Source organism: Anser cygnoides, chromosome 1, assembly GCF_040182565.1.
Source record: "Anser cygnoides isolate HZ-2024a breed goose chromosome 1, Taihu_goose_T2T_genome, whole genome shotgun sequence".
In the NCBI taxonomy this organism is placed as follows: domain Eukaryota; kingdom Metazoa; phylum Chordata; class Aves; order Anseriformes; family Anatidae; genus Anser; species Anser cygnoides.
The window spans coordinates 188,116,975-188,136,022 of record NC_089873.1 but is presented as its reverse complement, the minus strand read 5'-3'; the positions used below and the strand labels follow the sequence as shown (position 1 = coordinate 188,136,022).

The 19,048-nt window shown below is 42.5% G+C and overlaps 1 protein-coding gene across 2 annotated transcripts in view; it reads right to left on the bottom strand.

The window, feature by feature from the left end:
- STARD13 (StAR related lipid transfer domain containing 13) overlaps nt 1-18,301 on the bottom strand; it is a 295,560-nt gene extending 277,259 nt beyond the window's left edge. The window contains exon 1 of one of the 2 annotated variants that reach the window (XM_048081200.2): nt 18,155-18,301. The gene's annotated coding sequence lies outside the window, so the exon portion shown is untranslated. Of the gene's footprint in view, nt 1-18,123 lie in introns of both variants that reach the window. The other variant, XM_048081201.2, reaches the window with a different exon arrangement.
- Nucleotides 18,302-19,048: the final 747 nt, after the last annotated feature.

Sequence of the window (19,048 nt, the reverse complement as noted above, 5' to 3'; positions counted from 1 at the left end):
CATCATGAGCATCCTGGTGCAGTTCTCTGGCCTAAGGTAGTTTCTTCCTCATCAAGGACAAGGATTACTTTTGTTTCAGTCACAGTTTTTTCAGCTTAGGGACTTCACATGGATAGCACCTTACTAGAATAAGTAATGCCAGCCGCTATTTGATAGATTGTGTTGGCTCAGTAATGATTTTTAATGTTGGTAGAAGACTCTATTACAATAAACAGAAAATATGTTTACCCTATTACAGCTAATGCCAAGGGTAAAATCCTCTGTGACTCCTCTGTGCATACACAAACCAGATGCTGACAGGCCCAGCTGCAGGCCCCATTTTACCAGTTTATCCAATTCTTCCTCAGTGAGTAATTGCATCTTGTCTTGTTTCTAATCTAATTTCATCCATTATACAAGATGGATAATTTCCAGGGATGCAGTACAGGGGTGGGAATGTCTGCAAAAAATAAAAGCCCTGAAAATCTATTTTCTGATACATTCAGCCCACAACTCTTCTGCTGCACTTCTTCCATCTGAGTAGGTCTGCATGTGCAGAGAGGAAAACGAGGCACAAGGCACTGAATATGTGTATGTTTATCTACACCACATGGTGAAAGCTGATGGATAGCCTGCCATTGGTGATGGCTTGCTAAGACGACTGCCTGCTGTATGAGCCTGTGCATTTACTTGCAGTCTTAGCCAGTCCATACCTCTGTTTCTTGCTTCATCTTAGATGGGAAACTTATTCAGGCAGAAGTCACCTTTTCGTTGTGTGCCTATGTGGTAGCCAAAACTGCAGAGTCCTGGTTCAGAAAGGGTGTCCTATGCCAAAAGGTGACATGAATTAAAATGCCTCTGTGTAAAAATCAAAACGTATTAGGTTGTTGTCTACATGAAGTCCAGCAGCCTAGCAGGAACAAATCAGCCACTTCTGGAGATGCAGAAGTCTTCTCTCTCCAGCACTCTTTTCTCCCCAGTTTTGTCCCTGCAAATTCATGTGGAAACACAAGGATGTTTTAGCAACTTCTTAGTAAATATCCTCCATCTCAGTGCCTAAGGACTCAAAATACATCTGTCAGTGTTGTAGCTGGCCAGTGACTTCATCTGAAGTGAAGCTGTGGGAGTATTTTACTAAGCTAATTCCCTGTCCCCAGGAAAAGAACAAAATGGAAAAGCAGAGTCCTCTTTTCCAAAGGTGTAAATCAGCCTTTTAAACTCACAGCCCAAGGGAACTGCATATGCTATCCATAAAATCAGATTGTTTATGAAATGGGATGTTTGTTTAATTCACTGATGTTCATGTGCCTTGCTCATCATAAATCTTAATATGTAAATCACCCAAGTATATAGTTTTCAGCATGTTCAGAGTTCACATGAATTTCCATACAGAAGGCATTAAAGAATTCCCTGTTCAGTCATTAGCACTGTTTTAAGGGGTATTTACAGTCAGAAATGCGTCTCCTGCTCCCAATCCTCCACCGGTGGCCTCAGGCCCTGCAAGATGAAGATGGGTTTGGGGTGCTGTGGCTGCACTCCAGCTGCAAACCGAGGTGCCAGAATTGGCCCTGTGCCCTCTCCCCAGCTGGAAAGGGGCAAAGCCCTAAACTGTGCCCACGCAGTACTTGTTCCTTAAGCCCACACAATGGTTTGGGTCCCTCGGGTGACTCGCTTGGGTGTTGAGGTCTCCCCGTGCTGATTTCTGAATCCAGCGGCCACTGGCTCCAAGAGCATCAAGTCAATGCACATCTCGGAGCTCCATGGAGGGACATATGGATAAGGAAAACTTTGAGATCTTGCAGCCGCAGCTAATAGATGGTCTGAACTGTTCTCTGTAACCCCAAACCCATCTCAGGTACTGAAGCAGACAGCCGAGTGCATTTCTAACACAGAGTTTACAATGCTGGATTAAGTGTTTTAATGTTCTCGGAGCCAGGGCTCCATTGAGCTCATTTATCTCACAGAAGGCAGCAGCAATGATGAAGCATAAAAACACACAATGGACGCAAAAGCATACTGAAGTTAATTTAAAAACAAAGCTAAACATCTGCTCCAAGAGCCAGCTTTCTAACGCATAGATGGGAGCATTAAACTTTGAAACATTACAGCATGTTTAACCAGTACCATGCCAGCTGTTAGAAATTTTTGGCAATGGTGCAGATATTATCTGGCAGGTTCTTGTGAGCAGCTGACAAGAATGAAGAGTGACAGATATAAGAAACAGAAAATGCCACCATATGGCATGAATATTATGCTGATGTTTCAGGTGTCAAGCAGTAGTTGCTCGTGTTTAATTTGAGTGCGCAAAATTTATATGTATTTTAATGATTACACAGTTTTATACACAATTACATTTACATTTCCATATTGTTACAACTGCAATTTTGCCATTTAACGGTAATAGACACTGCACTAAATTTGTCCACTTAGCAGCTCAGGCAATGATGTTTTCTTTATGGCTTTAATTCCATAATATTTACTCCTATGTACAGTGCCACTGCTGTCAACTGAATACTCCTGCAAGCCAGCCTGCAAGAGTTTGCTGGCTTATGCTGGAACATTGGGATGTTTGGTAAATGCCAACAGCCTCCAAGAACTGCAGTAGCCAAGGTGTTTATGGGTATGTCTCCACAAAAGTCATTGAACTTGACTTTTTAAAAGGAGGAGCCAGCCATTTGACATTTTCAAAGGAGGAACCAGCCCTGCCTTGGACCACGAAGGAAGCCCCATGGCAGGGGCTGGGGGTACAAATTTCAGGCAGGGAGGTTGAGCCCCCCCCGATAGCTCAGCTCTCCCAGCTTTCCCTCTGGGGCTTTTTGGGAAGCTGCTTTACAGATGGTATGCCACATCAGAGCTGTTCAGTTCTCCCTGAGAGCAGGAAAGAGCAAATCCTGGTGGCATAACTTTGTGTGTCCTACTTGTCCTGCATCTCAGACTTGAAGAAGCTCCGATCACCTTCATATCTCTGATATGAAGCACAGTGCCTGCAAGTCTTCTCTGCTTCCAAGGCTCTCATTTGTATTATTTCCCCTTCTCCTCTCCAAGCCCCTGCTTCCTTTCCCTCCAGCAGTGTTCTCAGCCATCGGGCAGCCCAAACACATGCAAGCACCTAACTTCACGAGAGGCCCTAAGACGTTGTCTTTGAGACCATTACCTTGCTGTTGAATTATTAAACGTTGGCTGAAGGGTTATTAAAAAAAAGTTATAAGCAGGAGAAACATGTTATTGCTGATGATTGTGTACTCCATCTGCCGTAGGATATCAGGCTTATATTTGTCAGAAGTTTGGTAATGCAAAAAAAATGCATGCTACAACTTCACAGTGCATCTAAAATGATACCTGGAAATGTAAGAAGTATCTTACAGATCACTCAATAATAGCTCTTTGAATAGCATGTGTAACCTCTTCTAGGAGAGAAGTCAATGAGAAAAATATTGCGGAATTGGTAAATGTGGTGACTTGGCTATATGGATAGCAGAAATGTAACTCGGGAATGGTGAGAAACTGTGAGTGGCAGCGAAGGCTCAAAGAAAGGGAAAGTTAAACCATCCTGAAGATGCAACGTGTGACATATGCACTGAGGCATGGGGCTGAAGGTTCGCCAACAGTGAAGAAAGGCAGCACCACTCCTTCCTTCCTTTTTATAAAAGGAATTAAAAAAGTACCCAAGAAAATCTCTGACTCTGTTCCAAGATGAAGTAAATTGCCAGCCACTTTGACGAAAATTGAAGTTGTGTTTTAGTTGTCCTCAAATATGCAAAATGAAGCGACTTAAAACATGCTATTGACAGTAAAATCAGCATCAGAGATGTGTTGGGAATTCCCTTTTCATTGAGCACTTCCAATAAGAATTATTAAGGAACTATAAGGAACTGAGAGCTGTAGCGACATCATGAAAATGTGAAGAGCCAGAGAAGGGGAAGAAGGATGGAGATGTTAACGAGACAATATAACATGGCAAACACCCAGTGACTGCGGTTTTTCGTTATCAGAAAAGGCTTGTGCTGCTAATAAATGGCAGTTCATGAACTAGTTTCAGGGAACCCTGACTCCAAGTGGAGATGAGGAACTCCTAGGTTTTGCAAACATCCCTGCATGTATTTGTGACTCTGACGATTAACTGAAGAGATAGAAAATGTCTGCTCAGCCCCACCTGCCACATCTGCAGTGTTAATATTAAGCTAAGAGAGGATATATTGGCTTTATCTGGAGTAAGAATTTTCTGTCATAAAACCACTAAAAGACAGCTCAGATATTGCAAAGAAAGCCTGAATATTCACCTAGAGATAAAAGTTGTGTCATTTTCTGGTGAATTCCTCATTACAGAGGCTTGCTGAGGGGCGATGGAACTTGGTGTAGCTCAGAGAGTGCCCTAGCTGGTGTGCTTAACATTTCTGTTTTCCTTAGATGTGGTTCACACATTCAAGTTCTTCAGGAGCAGCATCTTCTACTTCTTTTAGCAGGCCCTGGGGTCTAGCAAGCACTGGAGAAGCTCCTGTCAGCTGTCACATCTCACTCGGACGCCTCGCTTTACTACCTCCATGTCACCCTAGTATCATCCCTGAGCATCTGCATGCTCTTGACTGTTTTATGGGCACTCCAGATAAGCAGCTCTCTGAGTCCTTTTATTTCCCCGTTTTTCTAAAGTGCATAAGTTTCATAAGTGCAGTCTGGCTTTTTCTTCTCTGAAAACCTTTGGGCCAAGTCTGTATCTTATTTTTTCTTTCCTGTGTAGTTTTGCACTTTAGCAGAGTTAGTTCACCACATTTTCAATGCCATGTTCAATGTCTAATTCATGTTAACGCAGGACTGATACTAGTCCACACAGCCAGCTTTTAGGCTAAGCTTTGAAAACTGTATATTTATACTCAGAGAAGAGTTCTGGTCACACTACTAAGTTCAATGACAATTTAAAAAGGAGGAAAAGCATTGTCCTCAAATTATCGCCCTAATTGCAGCAAGGGTGGTGTTTAGACATATCCTGAAAAGACGTCTAGGTCCAATAACTGGGTTTAGGATGCAGATAATCCATGGTATGTCTCTGTGCTTTCAGTTTAGTACATTTCTGGTCTTGCTGTAGCACCAAAGATATCTTGTTTTCGTATATGAGAAATATGTATGCATATATATATATATGTGCATATATATATATATATATATATATATATATATGCAGAGGCAGGAATGTGCCCGCTATCACTCTGTGTCTGACTTCAGGGGCTTTTCAGGCCATGGGCAGAGACGTGGCAAGGCAGGAACGTGTCATCCCTGCACAGCCCTGGTGAGGAGGACGTGGATAGATGAGCAGGAGATGGTGGAGGCTGGTGTGGACACAAGTAGGTGGGAGCCAAGGGACAGGAGTGCTGCCGTGCCCGGCCACGGTACTATCACTGGGTTGCCTTAGGGAATGCATTTCACGTCTCTGGGTTTCTGTTCCTCCTCCCACCGTTTGTTTGTGATCTTTTCAGAGCAGGACTGTTTCTTACTACATGTTTATACAGTGACTAGCATGATGAGGCCCTGATCTTGCTCGAGGCCTCTAGGCATGACTGTAATACAAATGATAAATCATCATCATAAAACAGGACGGCACAGATCCATAACTTCTGTCATAACTCATGGCTGGAGTGTCAGCAGCTTATAGACACATGGCAAGGTCGGGGAGACCATGAAGAGCCAGAAAAAGCAAATCCACACAGAAAACAGGAGATGCTGAATGTCTTTGAAACGTTTTTAATATCGGTCACTGTTATACCTGTGTCAGTTCACCGCTCATTCCCTTTATTGATGTCACCTCCTGACAGCAGTGATGTGGCAAGGAAAGGAATTGAGCCACATATCACGGCAGGTGTCAGTGGTCACCGGGGTGCAGCCTGCAAGAAAATGTGCACGGACGGTCAGCCGGTGCTTCCCATCCACGGCTTTTGTGCTGCACTGACCTGCAAGCTGAATGGATTACACCCATGCCGGAGATACCTGCAGTGGCAACAGGAGCTTCAGCAGAAGTATTTCTTTGTCCTTTTATCACTTACAAAGGCCCACAGACCCTTATTTGTATCTCGTCATTTTTTCCCTACTGTCCCGTGGAAGAAAGCTGTGTGGGGACCTCGTGCAGGGCGTTTCGGCAGCCCTGGAGACTTTCTCCCCCCTGCCTGTGACTCAGCTCCCATGCATGCAAGGCAGCACTGGCCAGGCTAAATTCCCTGACAGACCAATCGTCGCTCAAATCAGCACCAGTCAACGACGTGCTTTGCAAGAGCTGTCATCACACTCTAGGGTTACTCATTTTTTCAGTGTCCCCTAACCTGTAGAGGCAAGGAGTTTGGGAGACCTGGAGCATAACAGGAAAGAGTTCGCTGCAGGAATGTCAGGAGCTGACAGTACAAAACACAGCAGTTATGTCCATTCAGAGCAAGTCAAGTAAGCATACAAATATCTTTAAATCATTATATCTGGCAAGAAGCCATGCTGTGTTTTCAGCCAAAGTGTGATGCTTTGAGAAAATTTAGCTTTGGTGAGCTGAATACCAGATGAAAGAGAAGCACTAGGGAAGGCTCAGGCTAGGGTGCCCCTGTATTTATTAGAAAAATATTTTGATCTCAGTGAGCTGAAGGTGTTGCCCTATACCTCCCCCCCAATAGTTTTGCATTGTCCAGTTAAAAATGACCAATCTCCTTCCTGAGATTAGAAGTTTCAAAATATATTTGAAATGTTTCAGAAGAAACTCAGTCTTTAAAGTTTTCCCTGCTGCAGGTATCTAAGGCTAGCCTGTCTGTCAGCTTGGTTTGATAGCATACACAACAGGGAATACCATCTTTTTTCCACTTATGACTGTCTTGACAGTCTTTAGCTTCTCCCATTTCCAGATGACTTTGTTTATTAGACAGACAATTAAATAAGAAGCATGTTTTCCAGAATTCATCTTCCTTCTAAAAAATTTAAATTTGGTACTGAACACTAAATTACAGCAGGTTATTATTATAGTGCCAAAATCATGAATGCAATTAAAAGTAAGAAATCAGTCCCAGATTCAGACCCTGGTATATCAGTAATAACAGAGTAACTTCTCTTTCTTCCACTTTGTGGAGTAAATCTCTATAACTGGGATGAGAATTGGGCCAAATATCTTTGACTGTTAGAGCTGACAGCATAAATTAGATGAACACTGAGAATAAGACAAGAGAGCAGGAGGGAGAAAAGCAGGAAGGGCTGAGAAGTAACATCAAATAAAGGAGATGTGAAACAGATATGCTCAAACCTGGGTGAGGATGTGGTTTGGGATAAATGAAACAAGCAACAGAGCAAGAGGCAGTTTTCCCTGGAGAGATACATGGCAGTAAAGTGCTTTAAAGAAGAATTTAAATTCAGAGGATATGCCATAGTTGATATGATAACACATATGTTAGGCACAAGGAGACAGAGGCCAGCATAGAAATAAATCCAGGGGATGAAAAGCACAAAAATTGTTCAAGCATCTGGTAGGCAGGACAGAAATTAGAAGTTTTGAGAATGTGCAGGAACCAGACCTGGGAAAGCCAGACAATTCCTTGAAGGTGAACGGCTGGTTAGTCTTCCTAAAGGAAGTAATTCAGATAATTTGGACTGCCCATCAATGTGATGTAGGTTGACTACTGGTATGTTTAAAGGTAGATGCAATGCCACTGAAACATTGCTTAAATTTTTTTGTCCTTCATTTTAACGTTGGTGTGATAGTGCAGCACCCCACAAGGCAGCAGCAGAAGAGACCATTCTCTAGACTGCCTATACTTATATCTTGTTTTACGAAGGCCAGATCCTGGTAATGTTAAACCACCAGCACTCCTGGCCTCCCATCCTCTTTGCAGTATTCAGACACCCTCTGAACTACCTCATTTAAATCGATACAAAGCAAAGCTCTTTGCATCTTGGTTTATGAAGGTCAGCTGGCCATCCTCTCCCCAGGCACTGTTCATGCTCTGACACTAGTTTTTGAGTGTGGACTTTTGTTTCTACTTTCCTTCTACTTTCTAGTTCTTCTACATGTTGTCATCTCATCTCCCCAGCCCTCAGTGCAGGTAAGTTTGGAGCAAAGAGAGGCTTTTAAGCTATCTGAATGCCAGCGCAGTCACAGTACTGCAAGCAAAAGTCCTCCTAACATAGGAAGTCTTCCCTAAGGGTAAGGTTACAGACTCCTTGCTCTCATTACCATCATCTCCAGAAAGATTAGGAGACATCTGCCAAATCTGTGTAATAGCCTTGACCTTCACTTGCCCTTTGCCTTTACCACTGTGGAGACCCACCCTGATGTCTCATTAACAACACAAAAATAAAAACATCATTTTGTTTTCTCACCTCCAGCCAGCTGTGGAACCTTCCCCACATGCTGTAAGTGAAACCTCTTGTCCCTGGAGACGTAATGCTTGGGAAACCCACTAAATGCGCTTGGTTTGCAGTCTGTGAAAAGCAGAAGTTTCCCTTATCTTCTCAGCCTCTTGGCCAGCTTAATCTGGGATCAGCAATAGTGGGAGACGATACAGGCTGAACTCATGGCAAAGGAATGCTGTGGAGAGAACAGCAGTGGCAGAGGAACAAACCAGATACTAGGTTATTTCAGTCCTCAGCTGTGTAATTTGGTATTTTAAATGAGGATGACCATTGGTTACCTTCCCTGTTCTGAATTCCAGTGTTTCTGTTTCTTTATTGCACTGGTTCAAGGCTTGGGCTCATCAAAGCCATTCCTTGGCTGTTTCAGCTCTGCAAGCCCTTAACACTGACTCAGTCCTAGAGCTGTTAGCCAAAACCACAGCTGAGAAGAGCTGGCCTCCTTGGCTAATTTGGCCAGAGATACCTCACATGCAGAAAGGTAGAGATGTGGGATTTACTTACGGGTGCAGCTCTACCAGGAGAATTGGAAACGCGGCCTTTTAATGTTTTTGCATGCTTTCTAAGCCCTGCGAAACCTCTGAGGACTTTCCTGCTGCAGTTCTGTCCCCATCATGTCCTCTGCACATGCCAAGAGAAAGACACAGAGCTGTCCAGAGCATGGGGAATAATGTTTTCCTGGCTCACAGTCACATTTCTTAGGCTCCATCCAGCAGGCAACCTTGTGGAGAAAGGGGGAGAGGGACTGGGAATAAAGCACTCTCATTTACATCAGAGCTACATCCACCACTGACAGGCATGGCCTTATTTGCATCATTTTGTGGTCAGTTTGGACATTCACCACCAGATATGACTGCTGGGCAGATCGTGTGACAGTGTCTGGCTCTGCACTGCACTTGGAGGGCACCCGGAGTTAGTTCCCCATCCTTGCTCCTGTTGAGGTCGGGGCAGAGTTCCCATTAGCTGCTGCACACAGCAGGACATGACCTGAGATGCACGACTTTTTAAACATTTTGGAGGAACACGGATTGCTGACATAGACTTTGAGGTAATCTAAATCTCAGATGAGGAGCAAAACGCTGTGAAACCAGCTTCAAAGAAAGATTTAATTTGGCTGTATGTGTAATCTGGGGATTGACTGAAAGAAGAAAACTTTCGGTGGCTAATTTCTACAGGGTCTGAAATATAACAGGTTATTAAACACACAGCCCAACAGCTGCAGAATCTGACAGAGATATTGTTCTCCCCGAGCATTTGGTAATAGAGTACTTCAGATGATTAAATAGCTAATAAAGTCAGAGTCTTTGCTAAGTAGATGGATACCAGCAATATTGCAAAGGTAATTATAGATTTCTATCAAGAAATTCTCGACTCAAAATATTTATTCTCAGACTGAAGCTACTATGCTGGTCTCACTTAAAGAAAAAATATTTTAGCCACTATTAAAAGGTTTCCAATTTGCTCTACTGTCGTGGTTTTCAATTACAACCAGTTTCAAGGTATACATTTTCAGACTGAATATTCCTTTTTTCAAGGTAAATTCTCGGCTGCTGTCACATGAAACTATTTCTCCCATTAATCATGATCTTACGGCTTTTTTGGCAGCATGGGGACTTGCATCTTTAGGCTGTTTAGACTGCACCTTGCTCCTTCACAGGCATGAGTCAGTTGTGGTATCTATGACTCCTTAAAGTTGCAGAGCAGTAAGAAAGGGTGAAAGGAGCAGAAAACAGGGTTAGGGACGCTTGCAAGAAACCTGCAAAAGAGTCCTGAATGCACAACATTATTCATTTTCCTCTGTTGCTATTTCAGCCTGTCTTTTTTTTCTGCTGATCTTTTAGATCCTTTACTCCTTCCCTGTGAGGGCCATTAGAAAACCAGGATAATTTTTTTTAATAACTTGCATACACAGCTATGCTAGCTAATTCACAGACTGCAGCAAAAAAAATTCTTTGCATGGCTAAATTATCCCATTATCACAGACAAGCATGCACCAGAGCCTGTGTTTACACTGAAGCTAGTTTGTTTCTACCTTTAATTATTTTTGCCTAGTTTATAGAAGTGTAATAGATGCTCATTTCCATTTAGCTGAGCCAACACACATCATATAGCAATGCCCATGCCTGCTTTGTTCTGTTTTTCTGATGCCATCTCGTATGTCTGCTTTACCCCATCTCCTGCCTGAACACACTTTCTCCTCTTTAAGTCCTCTGTTAAGGACTTTCTTTTGCATTCCTATTGAAAAAAAAAAAAAGAAAGAAAAAAAAAGAGGGCAATGGCTCGATTACAGAGCAATAAAAGCTATGTTTAATATATACAAAGAAAACACGTTACTGCATTTCTCTCATACATTTGGGTAGCACTGCATTTTCACACCATGGCCAAGAGAGGATTGATGGTGCTCTGTATCATGCTGTTTGGATGTAAAAATAGTCATACCAAAACCATGATCAAGACTGCCTTATTCACAGGAAGATCAGTCCCACAAGCTGTCTGTAAATACAGGATGTAAGTGGGATCGCTGCACTGCAAGACGGGGTTTTGCACAGTGGATGCAAGCACGAAGTGTGTTACAAATGAATGAAGGCTGCAGAGCCGATGGCACACCTGTGCAAGCAAATGTATATATATTATTTTTTTCCCTTATTACCAACTATTGGAAGAGTTCCAAACTGCTAAATGTTTGCTTAGGCTTTCAAGATGCTTACACTTTATCCTGTAGTTGGACCTAGGGTTTTAGTTTGTTTCCATTTCTAGTGAAATCTGAGTGTGACATTTTAACCTTTATTTACGGCACTGACCATCAGCTAGCTGGATCTTTTGTTTCTACTGTCAATGACAATAAGAAATTGGTGACAAAAATGACTATTGTGGTTGTAACTGCAGTGTTATTTATAAACAGCTAGATGCAGAAAAAATGCAATTTAGATTTCATTGTGAGCAATATTCAGGCCTAGAGCTCCCTAATGCACAATTCATAGCAGCTTAAATTGTAGTCATTACTCTCATACTGCAATACTGTTTGTCATGATAAAGGGAAATTACTTTTCTGTCAATTACTCCAAGAAGATTAGTTAATTTACATTTGCAAAGAGTATGGAGCAGCATCACAATTCCACGGAGATGTTTCTTGGAAGCATTTGGCAATGTAGGGTTTTGGGGAAAAAGTAACTGCAGCTCAACTTCTAAATTAAAAAAATAAAAAAAGGGACAGCATGTACATCCCAAGGTCTTCATACCTGCATGAAGAGTGGCGAGGAAGAGTAAATATATCGGTTACAGACTGCCAGCTTAAATATTGCAGAAAATTCCCTTGAGGACCTGGAAGAAGCACGTTCCTCTCTGCTTCAGCACTGGGCAGCCAAACTGGCAGCGTTTTAAATCCCTGTTCCTCACCGTATGCGAGTTGTGCATGTAAAGAAACTATATAAAACATGCTACTACCATTTGGGATCCAATTCTCTGCCCTCTGCTAACATCTAGTTGTTTGTTTAATCCCCGTTAGGACGTAGACATAGCAAGTGCCGAAAACGCGTGTGGAGGAATGTTATTTTTACTTCCTTAATTACAAATTCTGGGTGATTATTAGCATGCCTGGCTTAGATACCCACCACCTGAGGCACTGCAGCTCCTCATTCTAGCCGCGTAATTTGAGGTGGTGAAGTTTGGCACCTGAGTTCCTCGGAGGGGCAATGGAGTAACCGAGTGCAGCAGTGCCTGAGGGACAACGCGGAGCTCTGCTGCTGTCCCTGAGAAGCTGCTTCATGAAGGAGTGACGGGGCATCCCCTGGGAGTCCCGGCTGAGGCTGGGCACCCCTCTGCTTGCAGCCGGGCTGTGCCCTCCTGGCCTCTCGCTAAAACCAGGGGAGGAAGCCGTGGCTGTGCAACCTGCGGCCTGCTCAACATCTTCCCAGCCGAGAGGTTTTCTCTTCCCTCGAGGGCAATTGTGGAAAGGCTTTTGGAAAACATGTTGATCAAGTGAGGTCTCAGATTTAGCACGGAGAGTGGGCAGGGTGGAAACCTGCCTCTGCCCTGCAGCAAGGCAGGTTTGCTTAAAGCACCTATACTCCGAGGTCACGGGTATGTTTTGTGAGCAGAACAAGTGCTGCAGAGTACAGACGTACCGTGTAGGTGTAGTGCCACTGCCTGCGTGCAGCTGGCACAGCAGAGCTTAACCTCTAGCAATTAAAATGATGAAATACCAACAGCACAGGCATCCTGAACACTGCTGCCTGTGTTCGGGCATGTCGGACTCTGCTGATATCCCGATCATATATTGGCATCGCAGTTCTCATGGCACTTTGTAATGTTTTAAATCTAACCCCCTGCCAAATTCCATCAAATATAGTCACAGACTTCCCTCCCAGCATTACTCTCTTGAAACAACAAGGGACTGAGCATCCTTATCTTTCTTGCCAAGCCAGAGCTGTGCGCAGTTGCTGTTGCTGTGCCTCAGTGCAGAGTGTTTCAGAAGCAGGAATTACACAGTAAGGAGTTCTCAGAAGACTTTACAAAGAGTTTGAGGGCACCTTAATTATAAGTTATCTCTGCTCCTGTTAGGTTTAGTGGATTTGCAACACTGCTCAACCCAAAACTGGACTCCTTGCTCTAGCTACTCTTAAAAAGCTTCAGAGAGTGCTTAACAATCACAGATGTTTTGTTTCCTTTTATTATAATTTTAGTTGCCTGGATTTTCTTTCGAGATGCATATTCTTGGCTAACATACATGCTAGAGATGTAATTTGCACAAAAGGTAAATCCTCACTTGTTTTCAGAAATCAGCATTTTAATTAATAAATCTAAATTCTGCTAGTTATTAACAATAGGAATGAAGATGTAAAGTTAAGTGTAAAGATATAATGATATAAAGGTATAAAAATATGTGTCAAAGTATAAAGATATAGACTGGAATTTTTAAAGATTCAGCTAAATGATGACAGACAATATGCAAAACATTTTTCAGACCTTTTTCTTTGGCCATACTCTGAAATATTAGAGCCAGTCTTACTTGTTTACTCACAGCTTGGATCTTTAAATGCCCCTTGTTTATAATAAACCTAATTCTTCTGTTTTTGTCACAACAATAATATGTCAGGGAAACGGCTCTTTGCTCATCGTGGGACAAGAATACCTTAAACCATATCAGTTGCTGGCTCTATATGGTACGTAAAATGTTGAAAAAGGTAGGCTTTTGCGACGGCCAGAAGTGCCATTCACAGTGCTGTAATTTCAGGACATAATCAAGTGGCATTTAAGCAGCCTGGTTTTAAATGGTGTTGAAAGATCCAGTTGTAGTCGTAAAGGTTTTAGGATCAACTGTGTTAGGGATCCGTCTAATTTTTCTGGTTTCTCCCTATGGGTACAGCAGGAGAGCTCGTGGTGTGGGTTGCTCAGCAGTGCACCTCCCTCTTTCCCTGCACATCCCTCTCACAACTGTGTGACCTTTGGTACATGAATACACCTTCTTTTTTACAGAGAGCCCACAAACAGCAGTTTAATGAAGGTAATTTAATTTGTCTTCAAAACAATGCATTATGCATTAATTAAAGTAACTTAATTTGTCTTCAAAACAGAGTATTATTCATTCTGCCTAAGGCACAAAACACACAGCACAAAGGGTAAAAAACAACATCAGAAGTACATGACTCTTACTCATACCCTCATCTTTTTCCTTGCCAGATTTTGTACTTTTTCATTCTCAGCTTCAAGAAGCATTTGTGTAGTATTAGCAAAGCTGTTTTTTCAGTGCTTTCCCTTGCCTTGTAACTCCCTTCCTCTCACACACAGCCTGTGAACCGCTTCTCTCAGGTGACACAAAGGCCCCAAATTCACAAAGATTTCATGAGATTATAGTGTGTTACTTCTCGGGCCTGGAAAAACAGAGATATTACCAGTGTTGTAGCCAACAAGTTATCTCTTATGTCCACAAACCTTCTTAAATTTGAGGACTCTTTTACGTGCTAAGCCATTGCTTCTCTTCTTCTGCTTGATTCCTTTCATAACCCTCACTGACTCAACCGCATGACAAATATCCCCATCTCACAGACGTATACGTGGAAGCAGGATATTCTTTTTAAAGCTAAAAATACCAGGTAGATTTTTCTAGTTCCCTACTGAAACTGCTTATTCTGAAATAATAGCCTGTGATAAATTCTTGTCATCAGCACCAGATGCAACAGCATGATAAATCTTTATAAAATATGAGATTTTCTAAAACTTGAAAGATCTGATGAGCTGCACACATCATGTGAATATTTTCTGTTACAGGTAAACCCTGTGCCCATACAGACAGAATTTACTAAGTTATTTTGGACTAATGGAGTGTGGTTGTTGAGAACACGTCCCCATAGCATAAAAATATCTGAGTAATGATAAAAACTACTTCAAAAGAAACTACTTTAACTACAATTCAGCTGAGCCTTAGCTTCATATAATTCCCACTTTGGTGGTAGATATGAATACCCTTAATTCCAGGAACTTGTTAAGTGGCAAAGAAGAACAGGCAGATGCAGCTTACAGAGTGGGCTGCCCACTGACTTCGTTGGTGTTTTTTTCTTGGTGATGCTGAATGTTCAGGGACTTGAGTGTCCCTGGAAATCCACACAGCAGATAGCATTTGCAATGAACTCCTTAAAATCTGAACATACCATCTTTGTTTCTCATTCAGAGTAACCAGTAAAGCAACCACACAACAGGTTCTGGAGATCCTTTTGTAGCTTTGGCATTTCCAGATGGCAGAGATGAACTGTCGTTGGTGCACATATCACAGAATTTAGTTCTTTAGCTGCAGCCATGGAGGTAAAAAACAGCAATTTCTGTCCAGCAATAGACGTATGAGCTGACTTTCCCATCTGAAACTAGGCCAATTTATTCCTTTGGGATGAATTTCATGAGATAGGACAGAATCTACAGATAGCCAGACAAAACCTCCCCTCTCTTTAGGGCAGCAACTCCACAATATCCTAGCATGCAGAACAGGGAAATCAGAGCCATCATAAGGAAGCCCCACCTATAGTACAAAATATTCTCATTAGTCTCTCCAGGACAAAGAGCTGGGAGTTATTTTGCTGTGTTGGTGGCCATGGGAACAGTGTGGTTATCATCACAAAACAGAGGAGGAAGCAGAGCTTTCTCTAGGAATTGGGAAGCAGCTTCTAGGACACCCCAGAATATCACAGAAAGGAGCACTTTCACAGCCAGAAACAAACCTTCCTAAAACAACACCACCAGTAAAGAACAGCATAAACCTAAAATTACTGAGAAAAAATGAAAATCTTTTGAGCAGGAGGAGAGAAAATAGAGTAACACATGCAATTTATAGCTTGAGGCATATGTCAAAGGCTTAGACAACATATGACAACAAGTAGCTGGATTTAGCACCTTTCTGCAAAACCGTGTTTGAGGAGACAAAACAAGCAATGCTGGTGGAACAGAATTGAGATTATGCTGTTTAATCTTTTCTTCTGGAAGAAGCTCCAGGTGAAAGCACAACTGGAAGCTGGCAGCACCGCAGCAGCCCTGCTAGCAACATTCATAATTGCAGCATCTCGTTGTTTACCTTTTCGCCTAGCCTGGCACGGGTGCCAGCTGCATACGTGGAGCCACATTCCAACTCCAGTCACACTGGAATGAATCCAGGGTCATGTCATTCACTACAACGAAGGTATTCTTTATTCACGCTTTTCCAGCTAAGAATCTGGCCCATTTTATCTAGGTAGCAATATCTAATAGAGAAAAGACTGTCAAATTGAAGGAACAAGAAGAACCAGACTATGTCACATGAAGAGGAAACATTTTACATTATAAGGATTATGGAGGCCCTTCAGTTTAAAGACTTTATCAGTACTTTAAAGACAGGCCACTGGAAAGCATTTATGCAGGTGTTCTGCTGCAAAGATTTTTTTTTTTTAACCCTAATTTGCTATTGGAGAAAATGGAAACAAAATTGATACAGGTTTGATTTTAACATGATTGAAATAAAAATACTGCAGTTTGCTCAACAGATAACACTAATTCTTTATACATTTATGAGCTGTTTGGGTTAAGACTTATTCCATTTAGGATTTCCTCTGCATCAAGGAAGTAGGCCTCCCTGACTGAAATACTTGAGACTCGAGGTTTTCTGTGTGAGTGTATTTTTCTGTTAATACCAAATTCAGCTTGGGAAAAACATTCTGTTTTTCTCTACTGGAAAAATCTGGGATGTTCCAGCTGTAGTGACCAACAAAAGGTAGGGGAAAGGAATGAAAATAAATGAAATTTATCATTGCTGTATTTCAAATAAGTTCAAATTCACTCCAGCCATGGCTCGATGATAGCATAAATCTGCCTTTAGAGATTCCAGTGCTGTAACAAAAACTCTGCAACCAATGATGTAAGAGTACCCCAATGGTATAGATTTACTCTAGCAGTTCATTTGTTAAAAAAATACTGACATTTACTTTGTACTTGGCGATGGATTGAATTGCCTCCTTGCCAGTTGTATAAAGTTGGTATATATCCCGTGTTATGTGTTCTGACTAATTCAGCAGAAACGCAGTCATATGCACACACCTCATCTGGATGCTGTTTGTGTTGCTGCATGGTCTGGAGGCGCCCAGATGCAGACTAATGGTGGTGGAAGCACCAGGGATGGAATTTCTGCCATACCTCCTTAGCAATATCATGATACTGATTTTTCTTTTCATATCAGCTTTGGATTTCACCTGGATCTGCCAGAATATGAGTATAAACTGATGCAATGCACTTGCCAAGGCACAGAAATACTGAGGTTGCTTGCTTTTTAAGGAAAATATAGCTTATATAGGGAAGGGTGTTGGATTGTTTTGGGTAGCTAGAGACAGTTGTGGAACAACCTTGTCTGGATTTGAAACTACTTTTTTAAAAAGCACACATCTCAGCTTTTACTAACATCCAAGTGAATCGAGACAAGCTCCAAAATACAGCTCTTTGCACTCAAGAATGTGTATAAACAGCATGGGATCACAGAGGGTATTGGACAGTTCCCACAGGAAACTGAAAATATCACAAATCTGGGGTCACAAACTGCCTGCTCAGGTTTGGACTCTTGAACTGGATGCCAGCCCTTACAGCTCTCCCAAGGAAAACTATTTCACTATTTGTATTTAAACACGTGAAAAAGGGCAGGTTATTAATGTTTCAGCTACAGGAATGAGCCTCCTGTGCACTAGTAAGTGCTATCTATCCTTTTGTTGAAATTATTTCTATAAATCTGCATCCCAGTGGACAATATTCTCTTAAACTAATTTCCTGCAATCATCATTAATTGGCCAGCTTGCTAACACCTGGCACCACCAGCTTTTCCATCTAGCAAGCACAGTGCCACACAATGGTAACAGCAGGTTTTAACCTAATCCCTCTCCATACACAAGCAAACACCGAATGACGCTCATGACAAAGAGACACAGACCAGCCTGACATTTGCTGATAACTCCCAGGAGATTCTCCACCAGCACAACTAGTCCTGCTCAAACACATTTTCCAGCAGCATACATAATTTGAAACCATTTCCAGCTAGACTAATTGCATGCACAGAAAAGAGCATCCTCCTCAGTGCACGTTTATTAGTCCAGCCGCAAATGCAGCTTGCACTTGGTGAAGTTTTCCAAAGCAGTAATTATTTCATCTTCGGAGAATTAGCAACAGCTCACTCGATAATGAAAAGTTATTATGCAGATATATATACTTCATGCAAAGTTGTAAACCAAAAAGAAAGAAAAAAAAAAAGTAGTTGTTTAAAACTGATGTTTAAATTCCACTCACAGTTTTGAAGTCTAAGCATAAAACTTCTTACTTTGCAGTTGTAGCTCCAAGCTGTCTGGAAAGATAATGCAGTCCATCAGATATCCTGGTTTTGTTTTCTTGCATAAAAATATAATCTGTCATAGGCACAGGAGCTGACTTCAAGGACCAGCCCCTTCTGCTGAGCACACCAATCGGGAGACCTTGGGAGCACATGTGGAAAGCTGCCGCCCTGCGCGCCTGTCACAGGCAGCATATGCTCCGTGTGACCGAGGTGCCACGTTAACGCTGGTGTCAGTGAGACAAAGCGCTCGGGGGGCTGCCCAGCTCCGCAGACCCGCAGGGCCCACAGCAGGAGGAGAAATGGAGGGCCGAGAGGAGGAGGGAGACCTTCCTCGCCGGAGGAAAAGCAGAGCCTTTCCCAGACCACGTCGGTGCTGCTGCACCTGCAACATCACTTGTCCCTTTCCAATCAGCCTTCTTTGTTGATGTTTTAATAAAAGTGGTTTCCACTTTTTCCCCCTCTTTTGCCATGTATTAATTGCTTCACTTTTTCTGCTTAGTTACTGTCCTCATCCCACTTACGGCTTTTTATTCCAAGCCTCAACCCTCAAAAACCATGCAGGTGGAAAAATCCTTGGCACAGCGCAGCCTCTCCTCCTAACATGCCAGGGCCAGCAGTGCCCCTGCAGTCTGAGGGTCTGCCTTTTGGGGCTTTTCCTCCCTTTTCCTCCCTTTTCCCTGAAAGCTCGGGCTCTCTGCTGCCTCACCGCTGGCTGCCTGTGCGCTCCCTGCTCCTCTCTGTCTCCACACACAGCTTCCCCGCTTTGCCGCACGCAGCTTTGCTTTATGCCTGTTAGTTAGTGAGAGAGGTCATTTTTTTTTTTTTCATCTGTTTAACCTGATGACTTTTAAATTAAAACTACTTAGAAACCCTACCTGGAGA